The 11079-nt window shown below is 45.0% G+C and overlaps 1 pseudogene; it reads left to right on the plus strand.

Annotated features, from left to right (window-relative positions):
- Positions 1-5179: 5179 nt before the first annotated feature.
- Positions 5180-5543, plus strand: LOC138096738 (large ribosomal subunit protein eL30 pseudogene; annotated as a pseudogene).
- Positions 5544-11079: the final 5536 nt, after the last annotated feature.

Genomic DNA, 11079 nt, shown 5'->3' on the forward strand with positions numbered 1-11079 from the left:
ACTGTATCCACTGTTTCCCCATCTATTTGCCATGAAGTGATGGGACCGGATGCCATGATCTTTGTTTTCTGAATGTTGAGCTTTAAGCCAACTTTTTCACTCTCCTCTTTCACTTTCATCCAGAGGCTTTTTAGTTCCTCTTCACTTTCTTCCAGAAGGGTGGTGTCATCTGCGTATCTGAGGTGATTGATATTTCTCCCAGCAATCTTGATTCCAGCTTGTGTTTCTTCCAGTCCAGCGTTTCTCATGATGTACTCTGCCTAGAAGTTAAATGAGCAGGGTGACAATATACAGCCTTGACAGACTCCTTTTCCTATTTGGAACCAGTCTGTTGTTCCATGTCCAGTTCTAACTGTTGCTTCCTGACCTGCATACAGATTTCTCAAGAGGCAGGTCAGGTGGTCTGGTATTCCCATCTCTTTCAGAATTTTCCACAGTTTACTGTGATCTACACAGTCAAAGGCTTTGGCATAGTCAATAAAGCAAAAATAGATGGGTTTCTGGAACTCTCTTGCTTTTTCCATGATCCAGCATTACTCCATTATAAACCTCAATTCAACGGAAAAATCATCCAGATGCAAAATATTACGTACAAGTTGTTTATATAACAATGAGCAAAATAATTAATTTTTTAAAAAACTCAACTACAAAAAACCCTGGCATTCAACTACAGAATATATTAAAATAAATGTTAGCACATTCACAGCCCTGACCTTACAATGCTTACAAATGTATTTAATGACATGAATAACACACATCAGTTCAGTTCAGTTCAGTTGTTCAGTTGTGTCCGACTCCTTGCGACCCCATGAATCACAGCACGCCAGGCCTCCCTGTCCATCACCATCTCCCGGAGTTCACTCAGCCTCACGTCCATCGAGTCGGTGATGCCATCCAGCCATCTCATCCTCTGTGGTCCCCTTCTCCTCCTGCCCCCAATCCCTCCCAACATTAAACTCTTTTCCAATGAGTCAACTCTTCACAAGTGCCAAAGTACTGGAGTTTCAGCTTAAGCATCATTCCTTCCAAAGAAATCCCAGGGCTGACCTCCTTCAGAATGGATTGGTTGGATCTCCTTGCAGTCCAAGAGACTCTCAAGAGCCTTCTCCAACACCACAGTTCAAAAGCATCAATTCTTCGGCACCCAGCCTTCTTCACAGTCCAGCTCTCACATTCATACATGACCACTGGAAAAACCATAGCCTTGACTAGATGGCAAAGTAATGTCTCTGCTTTTGAATATGCTATCTAGGTTGGTCATAACTTTTCTTCCAAGGAGTAAGCGTGTTTTAATTTCATGGCTGCAGTCACCATCTGCAGTGATTTTGGAGCCCAAAAAAAGAAAGTCTGACACTGTTTCCACTGTTTCCCCATCTATTTCCCATGAAGTGATGGGACCAGATGCCATGATCTTCGTTTTCTGAATGTTGAGCTTTAAGCCAACTTTTTCACTCTCCTCTTTCCCTTTCATCCAGAGGCTTTTTAGTTCCTCTTCACTTTCTGCCATAACGGTGGTATCATCTGCATATCTGAGGTTATTGATATTATGTTAGTGTTAATTTTTTTTTAAGTGATGAGTCATCGCGAATTTAATTTTAGGAAAATTCAGGGGAAGAATACATATGGTAGAATAAAAGTATAAAGAGATCTATCAGAACATCCACATAGCTATTTCTGGAATATTGGCAAATTTTTTTTCTCTTTATTTATTCTTATTGGCTATAATAGGCATGTATTACTATAACAATCAGGGAAATACATTTTTAAGCAAGGAGGATGTTTTAAAATATCTCTTTCTGTTTAGCTTAACAAGATTCTAAATATTTTTAAGTGTCATTATATGTATTTGCCCTTAACTGTGATGACTGAGGATGAGAAAGATGGTAGAGTGCAAGGAAGGTAACTTTTTTCCCCAAGAGCCGCCACTCCTGCCTTCCTTTGCCTGTGGCAGACATCACAAATCAATCCCTGCCTGCTAGACTTAGATGCTCAGCAAGCATGAGCCCTCTGGAGAGCCACTACCTGTCAATCACTTCAAGTGATTTCACCTCTCAGATGTTGGAAAAAGAGCTCCAAAGTGCTAATCAAAACAAGAATTCCCATTCCAGATCTGCTGTCAGCTCAAGAAAGCTGGTCCCCAATCTGAGCCTCAGAACCCATCTCTATAAAGTGAAGATTATGGAAGACTGAACCAGCTCTGGGAAGTTCTGACCAGCTATTGCTTCTCCTAACATCATCATCTTGCTCATCATCCTAAATCCTGCCTTTCCCAAAGCAATCTTATGACAAATCATTGTGTCTGTGAGCAGTTCCTTGAGCTGCCCAGTACCCAGTGATGCTCAGCAGTCTCTCGTCCCTGTAGATCTGGATTTCTTCACCGTGGCACTGCTGACACTTTGGACTAGATAATCCTCTGTCTGGGGGCCAGTCTTAGGAATCATAGAATTTTTAGCAGCATCCTTGGCCTACTGCACATAGTTGACCCCAGGAGCACACCCAGAGTCATGACCATCTGTAACAGTAGTCCCCAAACATTTTGGCAACAGGAACTGATTTCGCTAAAGACAGGTTTTCCACAGACTGGGGGTGAGGGGTGGAGGGATGATTTCAGGATGATTCAAGCACCTTACATTTATTGTGCACTTTATTTCTATTATTGTTAAATCAGCTCTACCTCGGATCATCAGGCATTAGATCCTAAAGGTTGGGGACTCCTAATCTAAAACATCTTCAGACACTGTCAATGTCCCCTGGGGGGCAAAGTAACCTCTGGTAAGCACCTCGGTTGAAGATACTTCTCCTCTGGTGTAAGACAGCAGTTCCTGTAGATTATGGGGTTTGCTGAACGTCATCCCCTCAGCAAAACGGGATGGAAAAGAGATGTGAGAACACTTCCCTTCTGTGGTCCAGATCCTTCTTTGAGGAAAAGACCATGTCTCTGAGGGCCTGGAGTATAGACCCGGGAATGTAGCCCCACTCTGCTTGCTTTGCACACAGCGCAGCTGCCAGGAGGACTGGGGCTTTCCGCAGAGGGTGTAAATCACCATTCTGGGCTGGATGGGCACTCAGCATAATGGAGTGATTGACAGGTGGATATTTACACTCAGCTGACAAAATAGGCAAATCAATCAGCGGATGGCAGTGCAGAAAGAGGGCTGTGGGAGGAATTACAGTCTCCAGGACCACCACGGCCACTCCCTGTGGATACCACGGAAGATTCTGTAAGTTTTCTTGCAAATTCCTGCCTTGAGTAGTTAATAATAAGACTCCCTTTCAGCTTCAGGGCTTTCTCGGGTGTCCTCTTTCATGGGCAAAGCAGCCATTGCCCCCATCTCCAGATGAGGAAACTGAGACCCAGAGAGGTAAGGAAATGAGACCAGCCACTGGTGACTAAATTGGGCTTGCTGACTGATGCTCAAAGGATTTAGTTCTTCAGATTAAACAAGGGGAAAAAATATTCCCCGTTTTTGTCAGCGCCCAGATGATTTCTAACTTTCAGTTCATCATTTTGGGCTGAGAGGGATGTAACTCAATTAAAGACAGAAACATTAAATGCACAGTAAAACCATCACAGAGGGAGGATTTATAGGGGTATTGATTAAAACCATCAGTAAAGTATTTACCTTAATCAATAGGAAAAGGTGATTTAAATGTTTAGGTGTCTCCTGTACTTGTCGGCCAAGGCTTCCTTAAAAGCATGCACTTTATGTGACACACCCATCTGTTTCCCTCTTCGTGTGCCCCTTGGCAAAGCTCATTGCCACAACCAAAGTCCCTCTTTTTACACCGCTGCCATTGCTTTTGACCCTTGTTGCAGAGACAGAGTTTGGGATGCAAGATATTTAAGAATCAACACCTATGAAGGGAATGAGAGGATCAGGCACAGTAAGAAAATGAACTGTGGGACTTCGCGGGTGGCATGGTGAATAAGAATCTGCCTGCCAGTGCAGCGGACACGGGTTCAATTCTTGGCCTGGGAAGATCCCACATGCCCCAGAGCAGCTAAGCCTGTGCGCCAAAACTTCTGAGCCTTTGCTCTAGAGTCCGTGCTCCACAAGAGAAGCCACCTCAGTGAGAAACACACACACCACAGCTAGAGAGTAGCCCCTGCTTGTTGCAACTAGAGAAAGCTTGCACATAGCAACAAACACCCAGTGCAATCAAAAACAAAAATAAATAAATAAAAATTTTAAAAAAGACTTAGCAGGTGAAAACTCCTAAAACAATTTTAAAAAAAAGAAGATGAACTGTGATGCAGCCTGACAAAGATCCAGGCAACCAAGCAGGGTCTCTGGAGTGAGAACTGCCCCTCAGGAGGTATCAGACCTCGGTACCCCTACCTTTGTTAGTTGCCAGAAACCTCATGACCTTGGGTGAGGAGTGTCTGCAGCTCAAGCAGACCCCAAAGAAGCTGACAGCTGGAGGCTGCCTGCTGATATCACTTCCTGTAACTGGGCAGAGAGGTCTAAGCAGCACATTTCTAAGCCCACCACAACCCCTCGAGGTATCAGGAGAGAGTATCTAGGCACCATATGTTAAACTTGATCCCTGGGAGTCTTTGTTCACAAGAGATGGTAAATCAAGGGCCATTTGAAACCAAGGTTGACTTTATTTTTCCTTAAACACTGAATCCCAGCAGGACTCTGTGGTGGCATGGTTGAGGTGCAGAAATTTCTAGTCATTTATATTGTAAAAGACACTTGGCCAGGAGGGAGTTAGGTCACTTGAATTCTAGCCCCAATTAGTACTTTCTTTTTGGGTGACCTTTCTCAGGTCTCTTTCCTCTTCTGGATCTCAGTCTTCATCTCTTAAAGAAATATGCTGCCTTAGAAGAATGTTTCCCAATTTTCCCCATCATTAGGATGCTCCTGGAGAGCATTTATTAAAATTTGGGTTTCAGAAGCCTAACTGAAATCTCCAGGGAAGTAGCCAAGGAATCTGTTTTCCACAGAGCCCCAGATGAGCCTTCTGATCAGTTGACTATGAAAGCTGAGTAGGGTCCTCAAAGTCAGACCTGTGGCATCAGACTCACCTGGAAAAGTTTGCACAGCAGTGATTCTCCAGCTCCGGAATGGAAGACTTTGATTCAAATTCAGCATTTAAATATAAACAGAAATACCCCAGCCATCTTGGCGGCTGCTCTTGGTTTAGGGGGTAGTCCTGCACCTAAGCCAGGAAGATGGTGACCAGAAAGAAGATGAAAAAGCCACTGGAGTCAGTCAACTCTAGGCTCCAACTGGTTATGGAAAGTGGAAAGTCCATGCTGGGGTACAAGCAGACTGTGAAAATGATCAGACAAGACAAAGTGAAACTGGTCATCATCGTCACCTGCCCAGTCTTGAGGAAATCTGAAGCAGTGTGTTATGCCATGTTGGCCAAAACTGGTCCACGACTACAGTGGCAATATTACTGAACTGGGCACATAATGTGGATAATACTACAGAGTGTGCACACCGGCTTTCATTGATCCAGGTGATTCTGATATCATTGGAAACATGCCCGAGCAGACTGGTGAAAGTAAATCTCGTACAATGTTTCTGTGACCAGAACTTAAAAAAAAAAAAAATATGAATGATGATACTTAACAGAATAGACTGATTGCATGAAAAGCCTTAACTCTTCACCCTGATTGTCCCCATGCCTTTTTTCCTGTGACTTTAGAGGTCTTTCCAAAAAGGCAGAGTATATTTCTCTCCCCCTATGTGATATGTTTGGTGAATGGAAGTGACTGTGTATTCATTCTTTTCCTTGGCCTCCAGAGGCTTTGCATGTTTCTACTTACTTCAATGCACTCCTGTCATCACCACAAGAAGTTCAGGCCTGGCCTAGTCCACCAGTCCCAGAGACCCGTGAAAGCAGAGCTGCCCACCTATAAGGTGTTCCAGCCAAGTCCAGCCTAGACCAGACCCCCATCCAACATGTAGACACTTGAGTGTCAGCCTTGATGAGCCAGCCTCCAGCTGAGCTCCTGACTAATGAGAAAGCAACTCTTGTGGTACACCACTAAAGTGATGTGATTGTCCTACAGCATTAATGTCATCCCAGTGAACTGATACAATTAATACGATAGTAGCTAATAGTTATTGAGCTCTTGCTAATTGCCAGCCACTGTGTCGATTGTTCTACACATTTTAATTGTTTTAAGTCACAAAGGAACCATAAGACTTGACTATTATTATCATCCCATTTTACAGATTAAGCAATTGAGGCACAGATTACTGAAATAGCTTGCCCAAGGTCAGATGTCCAGTCTGTGCTGAGCTCCAGGAATCTCAGAAAACCCGAAATGTGGGAGATGGAGAATTGGAAGGTCAGTGGAAGGAACGAGAAAAAGACACTGAAGGAAGAGAGAAAGTTGAGAAATGTTTTATTATGTTATGGGTCTGAGTACAGAGAGGAAAAGGGATAATTATTGTTGTGATTATAATTATAGCACAGTCTCAGAAAAACAGACCATTTGCAAAGTCCTTCCTTTACAATAAATGAAAGTAAAAGTTGCTCTGTTATGTCCGACTCTTTGTGACCCCATGGACTGTAGCCCACCAGGCTGCTCTATCCATGGAATTCTCCAGCAAGGATACTGGAGTGGGTAGCCATTCTCTTCTCCACAGGATCTTCCTCACCTAGGGATTGAACCCGGGTCTCCCACATTGCAGGCGGATTTGCAAATTCTTCACCATCTGAGCCACCAGTGGGGATAATAATAGGATCACTATATAAAAACTGAGTTAATTCATACAAAGTGCTTAGAACAGTACTTAGCATGGGGTAGGAGTCTGTATAAGGCTATGTAAGTATTAGCTTTGTTTGTGTTCATGGGGCCCCATTCTCCACCCCTCTTGACTCCCTTTCCTTTTTTCTGGCACCTAGGTAATAGGCCCAAAGGGTTAGGATAGGCTCTACGCACTGGCAAAATGGGAACATGACTTAGGGGAAGGAAGCTCAAGAGGTCAACAGACAGGACACGTCAAACATTAAGCTGGGGAGCAGAGACTGTAGGTACACCGTCCTCCCATAGCCAGGGTGGGGCTTAGACAGTTCCCGTCCTCAGATCTCAACGGTCTGCACCTCTCACCCCCCCATGTCCATCCCTCTTCCTGGCTTCCCTTTGCCCGCTCAACCTGAGGTCTCCCCTTCACTCCCTCTCTGGCTTTTCAGGAGACCCTCTTGGTGTTGTCTTGCTCTCTCCTCTCTTTAAATCCATTCTATTTGGAATTCTATTTAATGGGAGCCACATCTAATCCTTTTGGGAAGCAGGGCCTAGACACCATAAATAAACACATTTGGGTTAACTGGGGAGCAGGCCAGGGAGAAGGCAGAATTATAGAATATTTTTTAAGTGGATGCAGCTTTATTTCTCTCAAGTATTTACAGGGACTCTTTGGGCTCTGCCATGCTATGAATCTAACTGCTGACAAATTCTTTCTAAGTTGAGGTCCTGCTGGGACTGCTTTGTGAACTAAATTAGAGGACAGGCTTCCAGACTAATTGTAGGTCAGCGGTTGTATTCATTACAAAGGAATCTCCGATATTCATCGTTAAGTAGGTTGAAGCAGGGTCTGCCTCACTCCTCATCCTGTTCACATGGGGCATGGCTCAAGCAAGCCCGACTTCATAGGCTCAGCTAAGGGCCTGACCTGGGACTCTTAATGCAGACATGGCATCTGGGGCTATAGTCAATGCCTTTCAAGGGTGCTCTCTGCTCATGTCCTTTTTTAAAGAACTGCCCACCAATGCATGATGAGGAGGCAGTGGGGAAGTGGGGAGACTGCAGTCATATTTGCATCACATGACTCACCCCTCTTCATTCATTCAACACTGAGCACCTACAAGTCACCAGTCACAGAAGACTGCTGGGCACGGGCATCCAGCACTAACCGAAATAAACAAAGGGACAGGTAAAAGCAAGGATTCAAGAAGATGATCTCAGGAGTTCCCTGGTGGTCCCGTGGCTAAGATTCTGTGCTCCCAAGCCTGGGGCCCCGGGTTCAATCCCTGGTCAGGGAACTAGATCCCACGTGACACAGACTCAGTGCAGCCAAATAAATAAATATTTTAAGAAAAAAGGATGGTCTCAGATAGTAGAAAGTGCTATGTGGCTTCCCTGGTGGCTCAGCCAGTGAAGAATCTGCCTGCTGTGTAGGAGACCTCGGTTCAGTCCCTGGGTTGAGAAGATCCCCCGGAGAAGCGAATGGCAACCCACTCCAGTACTCTTGCCTGGAGAATTCCATGGACAGAGGAGCCTGGTGGGCTACAGTCCATGGGGTCGCAAAGAGTCAGACTCGACTGAGCGACTAATGCATGGAGAAAACAAAACAGGGAAAAGAGATTGGAAGTGACTGCAAGCTAGGTGGAGGCAGCCATGGGCATCCACTAAGACAATGATGACTTGGACTTGGATGGTGGGGGTGATTGAAACGGGAAGCAGTGACTTGACCAATATTTTGATTGTAGTATGCTGGGCTTGATGATGGGTTGGATGAGAGGTGGGGGTAAGAAGGATAAATGTTGACTCTGAAGTTTTCATCCTGGATACCAGTATGGTTGATGGTGCCATTGACCAAACTGGGGAAGGAAAAAAAACAAGCTTAATGGGCTGTTACAAGCTGAATTGTATTCTTTCCAAATTCATATTAAAATCTCAACCCCCCCAGTATTTAAAATGTATCCTTGTTTGGAGATGAGTCTTTGAAGAGAAAGCTAAGTTAAAATGAGGTCATGATGGTGGTCCCCACTCTGTTATGACTGGTGTTCTTGTAAGAAGAGAGGATTATGGCACAGATGCTTCAGAGGAAAGACCATGGAAAGACAGGGAGAAGATGGCCATCTATACACCAGGGAGAGAGGCCTCAGGAGACACCAACCCTGTGGACACCTTGATCTCAGACTTCCGGTCTCCAGAACCATGAGAAAATAAATGTTAATTAAGCCGCTCAGCCTGTGCTAATTTGTGACAACAGCCCTAACACAATACTGCACGGGAGAACTAAGATTCCCAACATGGGGGGTGACTCCAGAGGCTGGGATGAATCAATCACTAGTCTGTCCCAGGAATGTAAGGTTAAGACACACGTTATGGGGCTGGCGCCTGATATAGGCAGCCATGTAAGCAAGGGCAGCGACGTTCCAGCAAAGGTACAAAGACACACAGAAATGTGGACAAAGGCAGCAGAGGAAGCACTCGTTAGGGGCAAGAGGGAAAAGAGGCTCAGAGAGCTGCAGAGACGAGACGCTGAGCAGCTGTCAGCGACACTGCTGTCCCAGTGTGAGATGGCTTCCGCTCTCATTCCTGACCCACACAAGCCCACTCCTTCCTGCTTGGGGCTCCATGGAAACCCGGTTGTACTGATGGCCCCTCCCAGTATTCATACTCTTCGCTGTGTAATTTGTAGTGCCTTCCCACTCTGGGTGGGGTCTTCTGCCCCGCCTTTGACTCTAGACTCAGACACGCTTATCGGGACATTAGCTCATGACAGAGTAGAAACCTGAGAAGGTACTGGAGCTTTTCCATGGCTGTTGGTCCTCAGCCTTCCCTGTAAGAATGTGCCAAGTCACTTCAATTGTGTCCAACTCTGCTCGACCCTCTTGCCTGTAGCCCACCAGTCTCCTCTGTCCATGGGACTTCTCAGGCAAGAATACTGGAGCGGGTTGCCATTTCCTTCTCCAGGGGATCTTCCTGACCCTGGGATCAAGCCCACGTCTCCTGCATTGGCAGGAGGGTTCTTTACCACTAGGGCCATCACTGCAAGACCATGTCCAAGCTATTCTCTTGGGGTATAAGACACATGGGATGCAGCTGGGTCACCCCAGGTTGCCCACCCAAGGCCATTTTAGATCGATTGCCTTTCAACTGACCCCGACATATAAGTGAGCTGAGCAGAGAACACCCCTGCTAAAGGTCACCTAAATCAACAATCCAGAGACTCATCTGCCAAATCATGCTTTTGTTTGAAAATAAATAACGTTTCATCTGTTTTGTTATGGAGTGTTACCACGGTGATGGATGACTGATACAAGTTCCATAAAATGCTTCCATGGCCTTCAGATTAACTCTCTATTTTTTGGTTTAAGTTAGTATAAACCAAGCAATCTCTGTCCAAATCAATAGGGACCACATAGAGATGAAACTATACTTCACAGCATACTGGTATCTGTGGATAGACTAGCAGCACTGGAATGTTCTGAGTTGCCTGCTGTGCCTCAAACTGGAAAGAAAAAAAAAAAAAAGAAAATACTCAGAGTGGAGTGGAAAGAGCCTTCTATTCATTGCCCTCAAGGGAAAAGAAATATTTAAATATTGTATGAACTTTCTCTTCTCTCTCATCATTTAAACAACAATAAATGTAAGATATCAATTTAGATTATGGTCCCTTTATGACACTATAATCAAGTGCCAAGTGGTGAAAGATTTATGAAGAGGTGTTATAAAGGCAATAATGAGGATTAATGGGCAGTGGGTGGAACCACTTGGAAGTGAGGGGAAGTATCAGCCAAGATACCCCAAAGCAAAAGAGGGGTGTCACGGAGGCCGTGAAGGTTAAAGGGGTGGAGTGGATGAAAGGACATAGCATAGCCCCGAGTGTCAGGATAGTGGGCAGTGGATTACCTTGCAAGGTGTGTGATCTTAGACAAATCTTAGACAAAACTTAACAACTCTAAGTCTTGGTTTTCTGGTCTCTAAAATGGGTATGAGACCCACTGTATATACTTCCTGAGGTCAGGTTTTTATCTCATCTTAGAAAATCACCTACTGTGCTGTTTTTTCTGTTATTATTGTTGGGAAGACTGTTATATTTATTATTACCCATATTTTTATTATTACCCAGGGCTTGCCTGGTGGCTCAGCTGGTCTGCCTGCAATGTAGGAGACCCTGGTTCAATTCCTGGGTCAGGAAGATCTGCTGGAGAAGGGATAGGCTACCCACTCCAGTATCCTTGGGCTTCCCTGGTGCTCAGCTGGTAAAGAATCTGCCTGCAATGCAGGAGACCTGGGTTCGATTCCTAGGTTAGGAAGATCCCCTGGAGAAGGGGACGGCTAACCACTCCAGTATTCTGGCCTGGGGAATTCTTCGGAATGTA

The sequence above is a fragment of the Capricornis sumatraensis genome, chromosome 20 (genome assembly GCF_032405125.1).
Source record: "Capricornis sumatraensis isolate serow.1 chromosome 20, serow.2, whole genome shotgun sequence".
Taxonomy (NCBI): domain Eukaryota; kingdom Metazoa; phylum Chordata; class Mammalia; order Artiodactyla; family Bovidae; genus Capricornis; species Capricornis sumatraensis.